At 41.4% G+C, this 20,787-nt stretch overlaps 1 protein-coding gene across 1 annotated transcript in view; it reads left to right on the top strand.

Annotated features, from left to right (window-relative positions):
• Window positions 1–20,302, top strand: part of TRIM44 (tripartite motif containing 44) — a 231,817-nt gene extending 211,515 nt beyond the window's left edge. The window contains exon 6 of the mRNA XM_043971821.1: window positions 20,176–20,302. The gene's annotated coding sequence lies outside the window, so the exon portion shown is untranslated. The remainder of the gene's footprint in view (window positions 1–20,175) is intronic.
• Window positions 20,303–20,787: the final 485 nt, after the last annotated feature.

The raw sequence follows: 20,787 nt of genomic DNA, 5'->3' as shown, positions 1-20,787 counted from the left end.
CCTCTTGCCATTCTAAATTCTGCAGGCCATCTTGGGCTATGAGGTTCTCCTGAGGTTCTAACCATTATCATTTTGCCATGATTAACCATGATTTAATCATTATTCCCATTTTCTGGCTCTGGGGAACTGAGGCATAAAACAATAAGAATGACCTCAAACCAACTTTACTGACAGTGGTAGACTCTATACTCCCAACTCTGCATTCCATGGTCTAGTGGCTTAGCCACAAATCCTGTTTCTCTTTGGGGAAAATCGTCTATGTAAGAGTGCATTCGGGAGAGTTGTCTGCTTGTGAAGCAAGTATAGCGGGTAAGTCGGATTAGCAGGCTGATTATTCTATAGAAAACTCTAGCAAGCATAAGAAACATTCACATCAAATCCCACCATTTGGTCAGAAGAGACAGGAACAGAGAGGTCACTAGTTCCCAAGGGAGGGTGACTAAGATCTCCAAAAGACTGGAGACAACGGCAAACAAGTTAAAGGAGCTGAGCCCATTTAGCCTTCTGTTTGGTAGAATGGAAGGAGCACTGGTTTTGAAGTGAGGGGACCTGGGTTCAAATCCCTCAGTTAAATCACATAATGCCTTGGGATCTCGGCTTCCCCATCTTTAAAAGGAGTAGGTGTGATGAGGTTGTGCTTTTCAGCGCTACATTTATGATCCTATAAGATCCTCCAGCTATCTGAGTATCTGGGAGGTGTTCATGTTGAAGACATGGCCCCAGAGAGTAAGAAAATTCTTCTTCCTCCTCCTCCTCCTTCCTCTTCCTCTACCTCTCCTGAGGATTATACAGCCTTTGCCATTAGGTGAAAGCAAATACCATTTCGATAAATATCTTATAAATTATATTTCCTTTTTTTTTGGCATTGTCTTCGTTTTCGACTTTATCCCTTCCCCTAGATCACCCAGGTTGGACAGCTAGATGGCACAGTGGATAGAGTGCTGAGTGTGGAATCAGAAAGACCTGAGTTCAAATCTGACCTCAGACACTTACTAGCTATGAGACCCTGGGCAAGTCATTTAACCCTGTTTGCCTCAGTTTCCTCCTCTTTAAGATAAGCTGGAAAAGGAATTGGAAAACCACTCCATTATCTTTGCCAAGAAAAACCCCAAATGGGGTCACAAAGAGTCAGATATGACTGAAATTACTAAACAAAATCCTGCCCAGAAACCCATTCCTTATAACACCCCCTATGGGGTACTCTGGATTAGAGGCATCTAGGTCATGCAGTAGCTAGGGCACCCAGGAAAACATGAGTTCAAATCCAGCCTCAGACACTAGCTATGTGACCCTGGGAAAGTCATTTAACCCTTTTTTGCCTCAATTTCTTCAACTATAAAATGGAGATCATATCTACCCCCAGGATCAAATGACATATTTTTAAAGTAGTTAGCATAGTGCCTGGCACATAGTAGTTGCTATAAAATTGTTTATTCCCTTCCCCAGTCCTCCAATACGTACTCACAATTCCTTATTAGGTCTTCAGGTGGTGGCTACAACCTTGGGCTCTAGGGGTAACCCTGTGGGGCTACATTCCTAACACTGTAGCTTCAGAGCCCCATGAGAGTGCTTGGAGGCAGCTAGGTGGCACAGTGGATAGAGCTTGGAACCTAAAATCAGGAAGACCTGAGTTCAAATTTGACCTCAGACACTTAATAGCTGTGTGACCCTGGGCAAGTCATTTCACCCCTGTCTTCCTCGCTCAGTGGTATGAGAACCCAGACTGCCAAGCAATGAGCAGAGCGTGCGAATTGGCAATTGATGGATTGAGCTCCCCAGTCCTAACTGCTACAGAGCTGTCCCATTCTGAGTCACCACTGGGTCTTTACTGTTCAGCTGCCTTTTTTTTTTTTTTCTGCAGCACAAGAGAGATGTGAGAATTGACCTCTGAAGGATGCCTTGAAAAGTGTGTTCTAGTTAAACTCAAGGCAGGTAAAAGCAATAATGGATTTCGCTGAGCCTGCTGTGCTTAGAACAGACGGGTGCACGAGAGAGTGGCCACACCATCAGTGTTTAGATTTGCAATCACGGCTTTCCTGCCAGCAATCATGAAATATTCTCCAGGATGCTAATGAGATGATGATTATTATTTTATCTGAAGGACTCCAGTGTGTGTCACTCAAGCTGGAAAATCTAGTCTTGAAGAGTGAGGAGGGTAGAGGTGGGAGACTTGGGCAAATCCAAAAGAAAAGAGGAGAATAATTGTACTGGGCAAAGGGTCATCAGAGACAGCAGAGGGTTGCTCATCTCTAGGGGATGGAAATCTTTGCCCTTGATGGTGTGACTGCATCCTCCCAGGGGCCAAGAATCAGAGAAAGAAAAGGAAGCAGAATGGTATAGGAGAAAGAGCACTGACTTTGGACTCAGAAGATCTGGGTTCAAATCTCTCTCTGAAGCATACTATCCATATAACCTTGAGCGGGTCACAACTTCCTTGCACCTCAGTATGCTCACTTGTAAAATAAGAGGGTTGGACTAGAAGACCTCCAATGGACCTTCTAGTTTTAAATCTCTGATTTTGTATCTCGAGTCTCCGCATCTGATAAATGAGGAATTTAGACTACAGGTCTCTCAGGCACTTTCCAGCTCTAGAACTGTGATATTTTAAGAAAAAGTGAGTTTTGGGGCTGTGTTTAAGAAGCCAGGAAATCTATAGAGGAGCATATTGGAGAGCCAATCATAGAATGACAGGGCAAGATGGCACCTCAGAGGTCACCAGTTAGTCTATCCTGCGACTGCATGAGAATTCCTTTCTACACTATCCCCTTGTTTGGGTTGGCCTCAGATAGGGAGACATCCAGCTTTTATTTGAGGGTTCTTAATTTGGGTGGCTGTGGATGGGTTTTAGGGCATCCATGAATTTGAATGGAAAAAATTTACATCATTATTTTTGGGGGAGGCAATCAGGATTAAGTGACTTGCCCAGGGTCACACAGCTAGTAAGTGTCTGAGGCCAGATTTGAATACATCATTTTAATTTTAATTCAGATTTATTTTCATTCAAATAATTATTTTATTCACCCCTAAATGAAATTTGTTATTTCTTTCAAATGTAAATTTCTAAAAAAAAATTTTTTTAAAAGGTTTCAGCAGACTGCCCAAGGGATCCATGATATGCAAAAGGGTACAGAATCTCTATTTTATTTGAAGTTCAGATGACTATTCATCATGTTTGTTATGGAGTCAGCATAATATTGTGGGGAAAGCATTAGGCTTGAATCTAGCAGTCTAAACTCTATTCTCTGCCCTGTCTCTTCATAGCCAAGAGACCTTGGGAAAGTCACTTCACTTTCTAGGTCTCCATTTTCTCTAGAATTCATTATTTTGATGGATGTGAGATCTCATCAATATGGGCACTCACTCTGATGATGCAGTCTATCTGCATCTTCTCTTGTGTAATGCTTCTCCATAAACCCCCATAAATGGACTACAGGAGAACCACTCAATGGTCTAGCTTCTTAAACTGTGGGTTGTGACCCCATATGGGATCGTGTAACTGAATGTAGGGGGGGAGTGTCACAAAAATTTGGCAACAATAAAAGGTTAAGAAGCTTTGTTATATACCTATATACCTGGGGTTGAATAAAAATTTCTCAGGCAAAAAGGGGTCTCCAGGTGAAAAAGTTTAAGAAGTCCTGGTTGAGAGATTTCCTTCAGGTCTCTGGACCCTTCATGGATACCAATGGGGCATCCCAGCTGTCCATCAGCTATCCTTTGCTTTTCACTGTCCAAGTGGTCTCCATTCTTTCCCAGTCATCCATCTCCCTAGCAGAATCCTTTATGTCACTCCTTCCTTTCTGTAAAAAATAATGGTGAGTTTAGATTTGATTAGATATAGCATTTATGAGGGGCAGCTAGGTGGCCCAGTGGATAGAGCACTGGACTTGGAATCAGGAAGACTCATCTTCATTAGTTCAAATCCAGCCTCAGACTCTTGCTAGTTGTGTGACCCTGAGCAAGTCACTTAACCCTGTTTGCCTCAGTTCAAGCACTCCAGTATCTTTGCCAAGAAAATTCTAAAGAACTCAACAACAACAATAGCTGGGAATATAAATGAAAGCAAAATGAATCCCTATGCTCAAGGAGGTTACATTCTAATGAACAAAGACAGCACATATAAGGAAGATAAGAATTTCAGGACATGGGAGCATAGAGGCAAAGTGGAAAAGTCCAGAGAATTGGGGGCTGAGCAGGAGTAGTTATTAGTGAGCATGGTGGGTGGGAGGATTTCCTTTAATGGAGGTCCCAAGTTGGAACTCACCAACTGAGGGGTGGAAGCATATCCAGGGTGAGAAGAAGTCAGAATGTCAAGTCAGGTTGTCTTAAAAGAGAATCTACAGGGAGCAGCTAGTTGGCACAGTGAGCAAAAGCACTGGCCCTGGATTCAGGAGGACCTGAGTTCAAATTTGGTCTCAAACACTTGACACTTACTAGCTGTGTGACCCTGTTCAAATCGCTTAGCCCTCATTGCCCCCCCCCCAAAAGAGAGATAATCTACAAAGGTGAAAAATGTATAAGTTATCTGAAAACTTGCCTATCTGTAGTTTGGCGGTGCATTTGGCTTTGGATCTGCCTCTCCCATGGCATTCTCCTTTGATTAGTAAGAGAATTTAAACTTTTTGTAGGCAAGCACATTTTCATTTTTGTTTTCTATCTCCTTGCCTGGCACATAGTCGGTGTTTAAAAAAATCCTTTGTTGATTGCTCAATAAATTAATAATAAGGTAATAGCATTTGTGCATTCCTTTAAGGTTTGCAAAGTGATTTATATGTAATCTCATTTGATCCTCAAAACAATAACAAGGGGCAGATGTTCCTTATAGCTTCATTTTACAGGTGGAAAAACTCGAGTTGAGAGAAGTTCAATTGTTTGTCCTGAACTGCACTTCTGAAGCATGTCAAATCTTCCTTAGTCTAAATCTAGTGCTCTAAACACATTGCCACCTCCCGACATTTAAACACATCTGTAAAGACATAAAATATCAATTGCAGAATTCTTTGTTGTAACAAAATACTGGAAACAAGAGTTACCCATTGGTCCTGGAATGACTGCCCAAATATGGTTTGCAAATATGTCAGCTGGTTTTGTTTAAATGCATTTGTTACAAGGAAAGGTTAGATGGGGGTGGGGAATGTTTAAGGGAAAATAACTTGATTAAATAGGCAATATCAACAATGAAACTTTTAAAAAATATGCATTTCTTTTCAAACTTCTGACTCATTTACTCAGAATCATAATTAAATATTTTGGTCCCCAGGGGAAAGGGCAGTATAAGCAATACGAAACACACCTGCTCAAAAAAGCACCTCAAATCAGTTTTGTAATTCATGAAATGAAAATAACCAAGAAATAATTAAGACAAACTCAGTTGAGCAGGAAGGAGCATAAGTTATTATACTGCGTTCTGTGCTTCTGAAGGAGTGCCTGTGTTAAATTATGGCACTCCCTTAAAGCATAGAACTCTGAAACAAAGCACCGATTGCCCCACCTTAGATTCATCTCTTCATTTCCTCCAGTTCCCCCAATTTAACTGCCGTTCCTTCCTCCACCAATTAAGTCATAGAATCATGAAATATCAGTGCTATCCATGGTCTGAGAAGTCAGCACTTATTTTACAGACTAAAAAATTGAGGGTTAAGGCAGGGGGGAGTGACAATTAAGAGTACCCAACTGGTTATTTGCAAGGTCTTGAATTTCTACCCTTCTTCCAGCTCAGCACCTCTATTTATACCCATGCCCATATATACATGCATGTGTGGATGGATGGATATATGTGTGTATGGATAGACATGTGTACAACATACACATACGTACATGTGTCAAAATATAATGGACATTTTATTTATATATACAATATTATTCACATTATATGTATGTGTACATGCTCACACAATGCCTAATATTACCTTTTTACACATATGTGTGTATGTGTAAATATTATTTATAATACATGTGGCATATACACTATGCATGCACATGTTTTGTATATTTATATAAATATAAATGTATAAATTTCTATAGCTATAGGTATATATGTGTGTGCATGCAGATACCTGCACACATACACACACACGATGGTTGATGGGTGAATGACATGGACCAAAGCTTTTCTTTCTTCCCCTTAACCTGAGTTCTGCACACCTGAGACAGGTCTTGGCAACCAGCATCCCAAACCTCCACTGATCCCTGGACTCTGGGCTACGTTCTTTCTCTATCAGCCAAACAAGAGGGGAAGAGGGTGAGTCCTCTGTGTAATGCCAAACTTTTCCAGCAGGGGTCTGACATTAGTTGCTTTTCACAAAGCCCTCCATTGGCAGGAGAAATCTAAGTAGAATCAAGCAGTAACAAAGGGGCCAAGATGGCTTCAGAGGATAGAGAGGTTGTATAAATATTGCCCCCTTTTTGTGCAGGGATACAAACAGCCCTTGCCTGCCAGTGTCTCGTGGAGATGGGGCCGTGTGTGTGTATTGGGTCTCCTCCATCAGGATATGCACAATTTCATTTAGTCTCTATGTTTATCCAAGGCTGATATATTCATTACAAGAGCTACCTTAATCCTGGAGCTTTGAAGCATCTGGATGTCTCCCGGAAAGCAGCTGAAAGATTACCTCCCCCCGGGTCTTAAAAGAGCCCTGCTGGACAGTTTTTAGAACCAAAGGTGGTGTTATTTTAAAAAGACAGCTTTGCAGAAAAGCAAATATAATCTCATCCTGCTTTGCAAACAAAAACAACAAAGAGAAGTGTAATTACAACATTCCCAGACCATGCTTTGAGCTTACCCGGGGCCACCACTGTGAACCTTACGATGTTGGGATTCTTTCACTGTGCCTGGAGTCAAAAATCAACAATCCCTAACTCAAGGCAGCTGAAAGAGCCGGGGTTCGGAGGGTCAGAGGGCCTGGGTTCTATTCTCAGCTTTGTCGCCTTCTCTCAATCTTCCCCACAAAGAATTCACTCAAAGTCCTGGGGCCACCAATACAGCATTCAAACTACCCATCGGTTGTTCAGCATTCTCACTAAATAGCTGCTACACCGCGTGGTGCATGGAAAGACTTGACTCTGAAGTCAGAAGAAATCAGTTCAAGACCCGACTTGGTCATTTAGGGACCTCAGGCGAGTCACTTCATCTCTCTAGGCCTCCCATTCTTCCTCTGTAACAAGAGAAGGTTGGACACGATGACCGCAAAGGTCCCTTTGCGACAGAGATATGTTGCTAAATGTCTAACAAGTGGTTCTTTGGGGGGAAATAAAAAAGATGCATCCACATATACCTTAAAGTTTAATCTGATTTATTAGCATTTTCTCCGCACTTTCTTAAGAACAGACAATCTAGAAGACAATAAATCAAGCCCTGTTTTGTAGCATTTGCCGCTTTTCTGAGGTGTAAATCCTCACACTAAAACTGGATGGAGCCGCGGCTCTCTGGAGAGGTTTGAGCTGGCTCCAGCACATCCCTGCTTCCCCCTCTCAAACCATGCAACTGTGATCCTAGGCAGAGCTTGATGATTTTCATGTTCTTTGTCTCAAGTGATTCAATGGCAAATTCAACCAATCAGTGTTAAGGGCTTACTGTGTGCCAAGTCCTCTCTCCTGGCTGCCAAGGAAACACAAACAAAAGGAAAAAAACTGACTCTGCCATCAAGAGATTACATTCTACTTGGGGGGGGGCGGTAAGGGGGGATGGTATCTAACACAGATACAAGAAATTAAATGCCAAGTGAAACTAAGTCATTTCAAGAAGAAGAAAGTGGGAATAACAGAAAACTACCTGTGCCTCAGTTTCTATATCCATAAAATAAGGGAGATAGAGTTGATAACCACTGAGGCCCCTTCCAGCTGGAGATGTATGAACCTATGAAGGGAGATCAGGAGAGATCTCATGTCATAAAGAGTTCCCATCTAGGTGGCGCAGTGGATAAAGCACCGGCCCTGGATTCAGGAGGACCTGAGTTCAAATCCGGCCTCAGACACATGACACTTACTAGCTGTGTGACCCTGGGCAAGTCACTTAACCCCCATTGCCCCCCCCAAAAAATAAAATAAAATAAAATAAATTAAAAAAAAGAGTTCCCATCAACAGCCCTGACAGATAGGCAGGGAGGCTCTTATAGCTTTACAGGACCATCATTCTTCATCTGCTAAATGGGGAGAAGTAGTTCAGTCAAGATCAACCAGGTAGTAAGTAGCAGGGGCAGGTCTACGACTCAGATCTACTCTTTCCAAATAATCACAATTATAGCAAACAGCACATATATCTCCAGAATTTGAAGATTTAAAAAGCATTCTCTTCACAGCAACCCTAGTGAGAGGTATTCTTTACTCTTGTTCAGTCATTTCAGTTGTGTCTGACTCTTTGTGACTCCGTTTGGGGTTTTCTTGCCAAAGATACTGAAGCAGATTGCCATTTCCTTCTCTGGCTCATTTTACAGATAAGGAAACTGAGGCAAACAGGGTTTAAATAACTTGTCCAGGGTCACACAGGTAGTCTGTGTCTGAGGTTATATTTGAACTCATCGTCCTGAGTAGAGATCCAGAGCTCTAACCACTGTGTCACTGAGCTATTGAGAGATATTATGAGAAGTATTATCCATGTCTTATGGAAAGGAAAACTGAGTCAGAATGCATAAGTAGTTCTTTTTTAATTTTATTTTTTTATTTTTTTCTCAATTATGTATAAAGATTTTTTTGAGTTCCAGATTTTTCTCCCACCATCCCTTCCCTCCCCTCTCCTGAAGCCAGCAAGCAATTTGATATAGGTTATACACTACAATCATGTTAAACACATTTCCACATTAATCAAAACAAAAGGAAAAAACAAAAGAAAGAATAAACAATAACTAACAAAAAAACCAACAAAAAGTGAAAATAGTATGCTTTGGTCTGCATTCAGACTCCATAGTTCTTTTTCTGAATGTGGAGAGCATTGCATTGCACTGTTGAGAAGAGTCTATCACAGTTGATCATCACAAAATGTTGTTGATACTGTGTACAATGTTCTCTTGGTTCTGCTCATTTCACTCAGCATCAATTCCTGTAAGTCTTTCAAGGTTTTTTTTTTTTCCTGAAATCCTTCTGTTTATCATTTCTGACAGCACAATAGTATTCCATTACAGTCATATACCACAACTTGTTTAGCCATTTAGGCATCCCCTCAATTTCCAATTCTTTGCTGCCACAAAAAGAACAGCTATAAATATTTTTGTACATATGGGTCCTTTTCCATTTTTTATGATCTCTTTGGGATATAGACCTACTAGTGGTATTGCTGGGTCAAAGGGTATGAAGTTTTAAAACCTTTTGGGCATGGTTCTGTAACGATTGGAATGACGCCACCTGCTGGAGACTTACTGTAGAAGAGTTCCACCCATGAAGCGAAGGTTTTTGAGGGCAAGACCAGGAGTCTTTTCTTTGGCGTCAGGAAGTGACGTGGGCGAGTGGGAGGAGGAAGGAAGAGACTGGTGCTCGGTCTCACGCTCTTTCCTTTGGACTCTGGTGGAGAGTGGAGCTAGAAATGTGCTCTCCCTTTAATAGATAGAAATCTAGGCCTTTCTCTCTCTCTTTATCAAATTCTTATTCTCCTTAATAAATGCTTAAAAGCCTAACTCTTGCTAAAGCTTATAATTTATTGGCGACCACTCATTAGATATTTTAGACAGACTAGCTAGAATTTTAGCCCTTAACAGTTCCTAATTATGAGCAAGTAGTTCACCAAAGATTGTGTAAATAGTAAAAGGTAAGGGAAAAACCCAAATCTCATTTTCCAAAGGACTTTTATGCTTACAATATAGTTCACACTGGCCTGTGTTATAAAATTTATTTATTCCATTGACTAATACCTATTGATATATGTCAATCAATGTACTCTTGTAGTTTTTTGTCCTTCATTCTTGAAGAGGACCATGACATCTGGGTGATGTTATGACTTGCACTGAACTGGATTTAAGTGAGGGAGGGCTGTACAAGGTCACCAACCTCACTCTGTCCTCCAGAGCCATCTGGGTCCAGTGGACTGGGTATACATCAGGATGACTGGAGATAGCCCCAGATGTTTAAGGCAATTAGGGTTAAGTGACTAGCCCAGGGTCATATAGCTACTGAGTGTCTGACTCAAGATTTGAACTTGGGTCCTCCTGATTTCAGAGCCAGTGTATTATCTACTTGTGCCACCTAGCTGCCGGACAATATGCTCTATTTGAAAGTAATAATACTGCAATTTTAAAACAAATATACAATTTAGCTCTTTCACCATTTCACAAATTCCTCTCCCTCTCAATCACACTACTTGACATGGGTAAAGTATTGTTTTGTTAATTAAATTTTAATTTTTTAATTAAGAGAAGTCTGTTTTCTCTCCCTCCCAACCCCATCCCAAGGGGCAGGAGAAGAAAAAATAAAAATAAATTCCTTGTAACAAATGTGCATAGTTAAGCAAAATAAATATCCTCATTGGCCATGTTAAAAACAAATGTATGTTTCATTCTGCACCCTGAATCCATCCATCACCTCTCCATCAGGAGGTAGGTAGTATGATTCAGCATCAGGAAACTGGATTTATGGACAGTCATTGTGTTAACAAGAGTTCCCAAGAATTTCAAAGTGGTGTGTTTTTATAGTATTGTTATTGTTGTATAAATTGTTCTCCTAATTCTGCTCATTTCCTTCTCCATCAGCTTATACAAGTCTTCAAAATTGTGTGTTTTTATAACATTGAGGTGAGATTTGATGGGAACTGAAGTCCTCTTGATCCAGACTGAGAAAAAGATCCCAGGTTAAAATGCCAATGAGCAAAATACAGGGGAGTGTGGGGAAGGGGTCTCAGTTAATTACTCTGGCTAAGCAAAGGTGTCAGCGATAGAGGGAAGAAGGATGGTTCTGTGTGTGTGTGTGTGTGTGTGTGTGTGTTTAAAAACATGAGCTTGTTCTCACACCAATGTATTTTTGTTCTTTGCTGAGACCACCTGGTGAGAGCTAAGAAGCCCCAATCTGCTTGGGTCTCATAATTTCATGTTCATATGGTTCACATAAATAAATGAAATCCCTTGTGACCCAGAAGAAGCCTGTGATAGGAAACAAAACATTGAGAAAGGTGGCTCTGTGACCTTCCCACTATGACTAGTTCTGCCTTGCTCACATGGTCCTAGAATCCCAGGATCAAAAGGGTCCTCAGAGGCCATTTGGTCCAAACATGGCATACCTGATGGATCTGCCACCATCTAAAGACATCCTCTGAGGAGGGAGCCCAGAACTTCCTGAGGCAGCCCATTCTCCCCGTATTGGGGGTGGGGGTGGGGGTAGCTCTGATCAAAGTGCGGCCCTGTGGCTGGCAAACCAAGCCACCCTCTCTTTGCCAATCTCCTCTTTTAAAATGCAAATATCCTTGACTAGGTAGTAATACATTAAATTATCAGGCACTTTTCATAATTGTGAAAGGTACAATCCAGTCACAATTGGGGAGGAAGTGGACTGAAGAATAGAAGTGGGAGAAAGAAAGTATGTTGTTGCAGGGGTATTGATGTTCCCTCACTGGGTGTGTTTGAGCAGAGGTCCTCATGACTACTTTGGGGAGGATGATGTAGGGGAAGTTATAATTCAGCTAGAACACATAATCTCAGAAGTAGAAAGGACCTCAGCAACCATAGAATGCAACCTGTATGTGAGCTCACAGTACCTGCCTACAACATACTTGACATGAGGTCTTTCTTCTATAACAGGGAGCTCACTACCTTCCAGTCTGGTCTAAATGTGCCTCGTTTCCATTTTCATCCATTCATTTCAACAAACAGTGACAATAACAGTTAGGAGTTGTGAGCTTTCCATCCAGCTCTGAGATCTATTGATCAATGAGCAATGGTAATGGAAAGAAAGTAGGAAAAGATGAGGGTGTGATTGGAAGGCGACACAAAATCCTGTCTAGATATTCCTTGGTGACTCTCCTACCTGGTTTTGTTCAGGATTCTCAAGTATGAATAGCGGGTACTAGACCACACTTGAGTATCCTTGTTCCAGGGAGTCTAGATAGACTCCCCTTCCTCATACCATCATTGACAGAGTAAGAAGCAATTTTTCTTTTTTTAATCTTTTTTTAATTCCAGGTCTCCCCATCTTGCCCAGGCTAGAAATGCAGAAACCATTCATTGGTCTGATCATCAGGAAAACTTTGATCTGCTCTAACTCTGACTTAGGCAAGAAAGCGCTTGAGAGACTACTAGTCTAACCTCCCTATTTTTCAAATGAGGAAACATACATTAAAATGTTAAGTGACTTAACCAAATAGAGTACTAGACTTGGAGTGAAGAAAGCCTGAGTTTAAATTCTGACTCTGAAACTTAGTAGCTATGTGATTGAGTAAATCATTTAAGCCCTCTCAGCCTCAGTTACCCATCTGTAAAATGGGGGAAATCATAGCACCTGCCTCCCAGAGTTGTTATGAAGATAAAATGAGATAATATTTGTAAAGTGCTTTGCAAATCTTAAATAGCAATGCTTGCTATTATTACTTGTAAGTGTCAGAGGTATAGAACTAGGAAGGATTTTAGAGGCAATCTATTCCAGTTCTCTCATTTTTACAGATGAGGAAACTAAGGTACAGAGAAGGTAGATGACGCCCCAAATTCACACAATTAAGTAAGTGATAGAACCAGGATCTGAATCCATTTCCCTTGACTCCCCACCCAGTGTTCTTTTCACTGCACCATTCTGGCTTCCTCCTGGATTGTGATCCAAACCAGCCTCCATGGCTGCTAGCCATTCATTCCTGTGTCCCCATGCCAGAGGACGCTGAGGCAACAGCTGTCACTCATTACTGTTTAAAATTTCCGGACACTCAAAACATCTGCAGCCCAGTGCAAGGAGCAGGGAAGATAAAAGTCACTCAGGTGGCCCCCTGGGCCAAGGCCCAGTAACTCCAAGCAGGGAAAACCTCCCAGAACCTTATCTGGGCTCTGCAGAACACAGACCATGGGGCAGAAAGCCTTTTAAGAGGGGCCCTCTTGAAGCTGGGGACCTGTTTCCACTTTTATAAGCTGCACGTGCTCATAGAACATAGTAATGAGGTGAGCTGCAGAGGTGCCAGGAGACCGAGATTATGTCGAGCTTCAGGCCAGAGCTAGGCTGAGCTTCTCTTGGAAATGAGCCCTGCCTGGTGGGTGGGATTTTATAGATAAAGGGGCCTCATGAATTATTTTAAGCTATTTGAATTATTGCCTCTGTGTGTGTGTGTGTGTCTCTCTCTCTGTCTCTCTCTCTCTCTCTCTCTCTCTGTGTCTCTCTGTCTCTCTCTTTCTGTCTTTCTTCTCTTTTTATCTGTTGTTCTCTCTCTGACTCTGTCTCTCTGTATTTCTTTCTGTGTCTGTGTGTCTTTCTCTGTCTTTTATTCTGAGTGTCTCTGTCTCTCTTTCTCTCTTCTCTTTTTATCTGTTGTTCTCTCTCTGTCTCTGTTTCTGTCTGTCTCCGTCTCCATCTCTTTTTGCCATTCTGTCTCTGTCTTTATCTCTTTCTCTGTGTGTGTGTGTCTTTCTCTATCTTGCTCTTTTTCTGTGTCTCTGTATCTTTGTCTCTGTCTTTTTCTATGCCTATCTCTCTGTGTCTCTTTGTCTCATTCTCTCTCTGTCTTTCTGTGTATCTCTCTGTTTCTGCCTCAGTCTTTTTCTGTGTCTCTTTATTTCTGTGTGTCTTTTTCTGTCTCTGTCTCTCAGTATCTCCATCTCTTTCTATGTTTCTTGTCTCTGCCTCTCATTTATTTAAAAAGAAATATTTTAGAGGCAGTATTGCAGAGCAATGCCATTTTAAAAATCAACAGCCTGGGCAAATTAACCCCCCACTGGGCACCTCAAACAAGGACCCACAGCTCTCCAGGTGCTTCCCTCCCATCACCCCCTCCCTTCCCACTCCTATCTGCTCTTGGCTAAAGACAACCCAATCAAGAGTGTTTTTACATGATTTAGGCTAATAGGGGTCATTGAAATCCACAGATAATCCCAGGTTTTATCCTATCAGGCTGGAAACCAGGCAGTAGGAGTCAGATTAAGAATTTAGGGGGTTTTAGTGGAGTTAAAAAAAAAAAAAAACCAGTGGGACAAAATATCATAAGTTTTGAGCCAAAGGGTTCTGGGAGGACATCTTGTCCAGTCCTCATATTTTGTTGATTAGGCAATCAAGTTTGGGAGAGGTGAAATGAATTGTCCATACATACCCATAGGAACTAGCAGTGCTAGGATTTGAACCCAGGTCCTTTTACTAAGATTCAACACCTTTTCTCCACCCTACCATATTGTATATATATCTGAATCCTGTTGATGAAGAATTATACTTGAACAGCTTGATCTCAGGGAACAAAATTAGGAGCAATGGATGGAAGTGGCAAACTTTATACTTGATGTGAAAAAGAACCTTTTTTTTTTTTTAAACAGCCAAAACTGTCTAAAATTGAATGGATTACCTTGAAGGGGGAGGGAGCTCTCCATAGTTGGAGATCTTCAATCAAAAGCAGAAGGACTACTTGTCAAAGATGGCATTGGGTGGTCTCCTTTATTAAATCGAGGTCTTTTCCGGCTTGGGAAAGTCATTACCTCTTTCTGTGCCTCAGTTTACTCATCTTTAAAATGAAGAGGTTATTTTATTTAGTGAAGAAGCAACACTTATGACTCCTTGTTGGTCAACAGATGCCCCAACTGTCATGTCAAGGGACCCCACTTGTCATTGATCTAGACCCTACTTCTTCCCACATAGTTGTCTTCCAACATGGGAAAGTAGCAATCCTCCCCAATGACCAAGGGCCCACCACTGAAGAGGTCACCAGAAGTGAGAGCATCACATGAAGCTTTTCATTTTTTTTAAAAATTTTTGCAGGGCAATGAGGGTTAAGTGACTTGCCCAGGGTCACACAGCTAGTAAGTGTTAAGTGTCTGAGGCTGGATTTGAACTCAGGTCCTCCTGAATCCAAGGCTGGTGCTTTATCCACTGCGCCACCTAGCTGCCCCTAGGTTTACTATTAAGAGATCAGTGATCAGGGGCAGCTAGGTGGCGCAGTGGATAAAGCACCGGCCCTGGAGTCAGGAGGACCTGAGTTCAAATCCAGCCTCAGACACTTAACACTTACTAGCTGTGTGACCCTGGGCAAGTCACTTAACCCTCATTGCCCTGCACCCCCCAAAAAGTAATGATATCAGCGGAGCATGTGGCCTGTGCAGTAGTCATTCCTCTCTCCACATGACTGACACGAAGCTTTCCAAAAACAAGGATTCAAGTTTGTAACCAAGGCTGGATGTAGTGGCATTTAAAAAATAACATTTGAGTTACTGTGTAAATCTGAGCATTCTGAATATTTCAATGTGTGCAGGAGGAGAGAAATGAACAACATAGCCCTTTATCAGGCCTGCAAACAAGGGGAAATGCAAATTTTGTCCTGGAGAATAAAAATCTATGTAAAATTGATGCAAAAAATGAGGAAGTCAGACTAAATAATCTCTAAGGGCCTTTCTAATGTTGACATTTTGTGATTCTATGGTTTTCATTTGGGTTTTATCTTCTAGAATGTAATTATTGTATTGGATGTGGAAGTATTATGGGACACAGGCAGATCCAGGAAAGCACCTCGTTCTTTCCTTTTTGTTAACTGGGCTGACTTGGCATGGCTATCTTTGGTAAAATATGGAAGGCAATAAGAGAAGAAGAATACCTCATATTTACATAACACTTTTGCCTTACCTTTCATTTGTATTTTATTTTTCTCAGTTAATGTAAACAAATATTTTTTTAGTTTTTTTTGTAAACAAATATTTTTAAAACTTATTTTTTTTTACATCTGAGTTCCAAATTCTCTCCCTCCATCCCCACCCTCCCCTGCCTTGAGAAGACAAGCAATTTTATATAGATGACACATGGGCAATTATGCAAAACATTTCCGTATTAGCTATTACATAACACATAAGGTTAATAAAACCCTTTGTGTACATTATCTCATTTGGTCCTCGTTTTTACACACAAAACAACAGAGGCTTAGAGAGTTTATGAGACTTCCCCAGGGTCACACAGCTAGTAAATGTCTGCTGCAAGATTCGAACACAGCTCTGCCTTACTCCAAAGTTTGTTGGTTTATCTTCTATGTCATTCAAGTCAAGTCAACGAGTCAACACATGTTTATTAAACATTCTTTATATGCTAGACATTGAGCTAAATGCAGAGGATACACAGATAGGGGAAAAAAAGATAGTCTCTGCACTCAAGGAGCTTAAGTTTTTCTTTTCTTTTCTTTTCTATTCTTTTTTTTTAGGGCAATGAGGGTTAAGTGACTTGCCCAGGGTCACGCAGGTAGTAAGTGTCAAGTGTCTGAGGCCAGATTTGAACTCAAGTCCTCCTGAATCCAGGGCCGGTGCTTTGCCCACTTCACCACCTGGAAGCTTAAATTCTAATGGGGGTGGAAAACACATCAAAAGGAACTGAAAATGAGGGGGATGAGGTGAAGGTCCTGAGTATGGTGCAAAAATTCCTGTGAAGATGAGTCAGCAATGTAGATGACTTCTCTCCATGACTCTTATGTCATTGCATTGTAAATCCCAAAGCAATATAAAGATCTGGAAACCAAAGGTTTAGGTAGTTTCAGGATTAGGGAATAGGATGTTTCACAGAGTTCTGTCCAGTCCAAGTGAGAAGAGGCCAGTTAAAGTTATTGCCCTGGGGAGGCTTGGTGATCCTACGGGAAATGACAGGAACATGGAAATCTTGAGGGCAGGGAATATGTCCCTTTAATCCTTGATCTCCAGCAGCCAGCCTAGTGCCTGAGACACAACACGAGTGTAAGAAATGTCTTACTTTAAGGGATTCTCTCTTTGAGAAGTTTTAACCTCGTGACAACCATTAAGACTGAGCTGGGGTGTCCTGTGCTCCCAGGGACAAAAGAAGTATGGAAGGCAGCCAGTTGGCACAGCAGATAAAGCACTGGACCTGGATGACTCATGTTCAAATCTTACCTCAGACACTCACAGGCTGTGGGACCCTGAGTCAGTCACCTATTCACTATCTACTTCAGTTTTCTCAGTTGCAAAATGGGGATAACAATAGCACTTACTGCCCATAGTTGGATATATGAGGATGATGGTGATATATAAAAATTAATTAAATATATTAATAAAGTACTTAAACTTCTATATAAATGCTAGCTATTATTAATTGTAGCATGGGAAGATACCTTTGTCTTTTCCTGCTCTAGAGAACATCTAATCCAATTCCCCCATTTTACACATGAGAAAAACAAGGGACTTGCCCAAGGGCATTGTGGTACAATGAAGAGAGGACTGGGTGTGACTTCAAAAGTAATGAGTTCAAATCCTTACTTAGCACTTAATTACCTGTGTGGCCTTGGGCATTTATCCACTATTTATCCAATGCTTTAAAGTTTGCAAATCCCTTTATATAGAGGATCTCACCAAAAGTTAGGTATTTTTATCCCCATTTTAAGATGAGAAAACTGAGGCTTATGTTGAACCTGTCCAAGGTTACACAGCTCATCAATATCAGAGGCATGGTTTGAACACAAGACTCCCAATGCACCATTACATCACATTGCCTATCTTTGTGGTTGACAAAGTGAATTTTGTAATGTTCAGGATGGTGGGAATCATTCCTCCACCTGAGATCCATCACGTGGGGAGTCGCAGGGTCATTGGCTGCCTGCCCTTCTTCCCCTTTAACAACTGCTATGAAGGCTGTTGGATTCCTCTGGCCGTGAAATGAAGTCATAAAGTTCAAGCTGTGGTCTGACCTGTCCCCACAAACATGAGCTGGGGAATCAGGATTTATTTTCAGGTTCATTAGGGTTGTTGATGTCCGCTGTGGGGAGATGACAGCTTGGCTTCCATTAAAGAGTTGCTGCTGCTGAGTGCTGGGTAACCTTCCCTTCACCTCTAATCTCCACCTCGACTCCCAAGGAAACAATTTGCTCATTCTCTTCTTCAATGGTGATTCTTGTTTCTCTTTCACTTTGGGTAAAACAGAGTTTTAATGGGCAAAACAAACATGTCAGAAGTCAGATAGAGGCCTCCAAGGCTTGTTTCCTTCCTATCTCCAACACTTCAATTACCAACATAAAAATATACTCAGTCAAAAAGAAAAGGGATATTGAGATTTGAGTTTTTCTATGATAAGGATGGCAAGGGACCATCGCACCATGTCATGTGGCTATTAGCTGAAGGAATTGGGAATACTTAGGCTGGAGAAGAGAAGAATAAGGGGGATATAGGAAATCTGGCTTCAAGGACCATCACTATGGAAATGGGATTACCTTTGATCTCCACTTCTCCTTGACCCCTGAGGGCAGAACTGAGAGGAATTGGTTTAAGCCTCAAAGAGTCAAATTTATGCCAGATATCTGGGAAAACTTCCTAACAACTAGAGTAGAATAAGGGTGCTTCAGGACATAATAAGTTCCCCTTTACTAGCTGTCCTTAAGTGAGAGCTAGGTGAATCCTTGATGGGGATGTTGTAGAAGGAGGTTCTAGTTGAGATACAAGTTGGACCAGATGAACTCTGAGAACCTGCCCAATGCTGAAGTTATATGATTCCGAGATTCTGGACCATATTATTTTGGTTTCACTTTGTTACATGCTGTCCCCCTAGTGATTACAGTGACACTAGCTCTCCTCATTTCATCGCAATGCTGCTGAGGCACATGCAAATATCCACAACGAATCTATGGTCTCAGAAGCATGGGTATTGTCTCCCAAAATCCAAATGGCAACCCATCCATGCCTGCTCATTCTGTAAAACTCTTGCCAATGTCCTCTGAAAAGGCTTCAGTACCTAAGGTATTTCTGATTTACTTAATATGGGTCATGGAGTCGTGGGTCATGTCACCCACTGACAGATGGTTTCACCAGAGAATGTGGCCAGAAAATTCATCAGCCGCCAGCCAACCTTCTGGTGAGAAACCTCTTCCAACATACTGACCCTTGACTGACAGATGTCAGTTTATCAGTGGAAGTTTTTCCCACATGATAGGATCTGTTAGAGAATGGGCTCCATTGGCTTCATCTTCAAAAGTCAGGGTGGCAGGGGCAGCTAGGTGGTACAGTGGATAAAGCACCGACCCTAGATTCAGTAGGACCTGAGTTCAAATCCGATTTCAGACACTTGACACTTACTAGCTGTATGACCCTGGGCAAGTCACTAAATCCCCATTGCCCCGCAAAAAAAAAAAAAAAAGGCAAAGTCAGGCTGGCATTCACACCATGAAGGGATATCAGAGGGTGACTGTAGAAGAGAACGAAGAGAAAATATGAAAACACTGGTAGAGCTCAGCCCTTGTGATATGCAGTATTATGTAAATCATAGGAAGAAATAACACACAGGAGGAGAGAATGTATCAATTGTAAAGCATCCCCTCCCCAATCTAGCTCCTGCCAAGAACCAGAGGTCAGGAAGACCTGAGTTCAAATCCATCCTCAGATCACTAGCTATGTGATCCTGAGAAAGTCACAACTTCAATCTGCTTCATTTTCCTCATCTGTAAAATGGAAATAAGAGTGGTCTCTATCTCCCAAGGTTGTTGTAATAACTGAATGAGATAATATCTGCAAAGCATTTTTGCAAACTTTAAAACACTCTATAAATTGTCGCCATTAGAATTCCTCCCCAAATTGCTGTCCATGGCTCCACTGCCAAAGGGACCAAGGTACCTGCCAATAAATCCTCTTAAAAGAGTGAAGGATTATTTCAAATGAGTTGTAAGAAGGTTTTTGTTTGTTTGTTTGTTTGTTTCTAGAGGGACTTCAGATCCCCTAATGGGAAAAATCCTCTTTCCTCTCTCCCAAGGTCATTGGCTCTGGTTTTAGCTTCCTTCCTATGACCCTCTCATTGTCCTGAGTATGTGGTTATGTGTGATCCAAAAGGAGGAAGAAAAGAGGGAGGCAGGAAGCAGATGCTCCCAGGTGGGAAGGGAAAGCATCACTAGACAAGAGTTTAGGAAAAAAATCACAGGGCATTTTAGTGAACTGTGAACTCAATGTGAGTCAACTGTATGGCACATCTAGGTGTATATTTATGTGTAACAATGCAGTAACATGCATAATATATATCATTTATGCTATATATAGCACATGCTATTACACTGTAAATATACATGCATGTACATTAATGTATGCTCTTATATGTAGAAATGACAGCCTTTATTTCACCCCACAGGTGGAATACAACAAGCAGAAGACTTCCTGCCCCCATAGCATTTCCCACTTGCCCTGTTTGAAATCTGAAGTTCTTCCATTTGTCACTTATTCCAATACAAATGAATTTATCTCCCCACAGGGTCCTGGAAGAAAAGAGAGAAGGGCAAGAACAAGAAGGATGGCAGACTCTAATTCAGAGAGTGTAGAGAAATGAAGGCTCCAGCTGGATTAAGAGGACCTGAATTCAAATTCTGGCTCTTTCGCTTACCTCTGAGACCTCTATGGGTCTCAGTTTCCCTATCTGTAAAATGATAGGGTTGCTAAGGAGACATTAAATAATCCCTAAGGTCTCATCTGGTTCTGACTTTTATGAACTATGAAGACAAACTTCCTGGATATAAGATGCTTTCATATGATAAATCAATCAATTAACCAAGAAACATTCATTTATATCAAGATAAAATTTTATTCTAGTTGTTCAAATTAATATAAAGTCTGTTTTGTCTCTCTGTCACCATTGGAGGGAAAAACAAAAGAAAAACAGAGCCCCTTTAACAAAAAATGAAAACAAAACAAATTCCCCTCACTCTGAGTCCATCACCTCTCTGGCAGGAGATGGGTACCAAACATG

Source organism: Dromiciops gliroides, chromosome 6 (genome assembly GCF_019393635.1).
Source record: "Dromiciops gliroides isolate mDroGli1 chromosome 6, mDroGli1.pri, whole genome shotgun sequence".
Taxonomy (NCBI): domain Eukaryota; kingdom Metazoa; phylum Chordata; class Mammalia; order Microbiotheria; family Microbiotheriidae; genus Dromiciops; species Dromiciops gliroides.
This window is presented reverse-complemented; position numbering and strand designations above follow the sequence as displayed.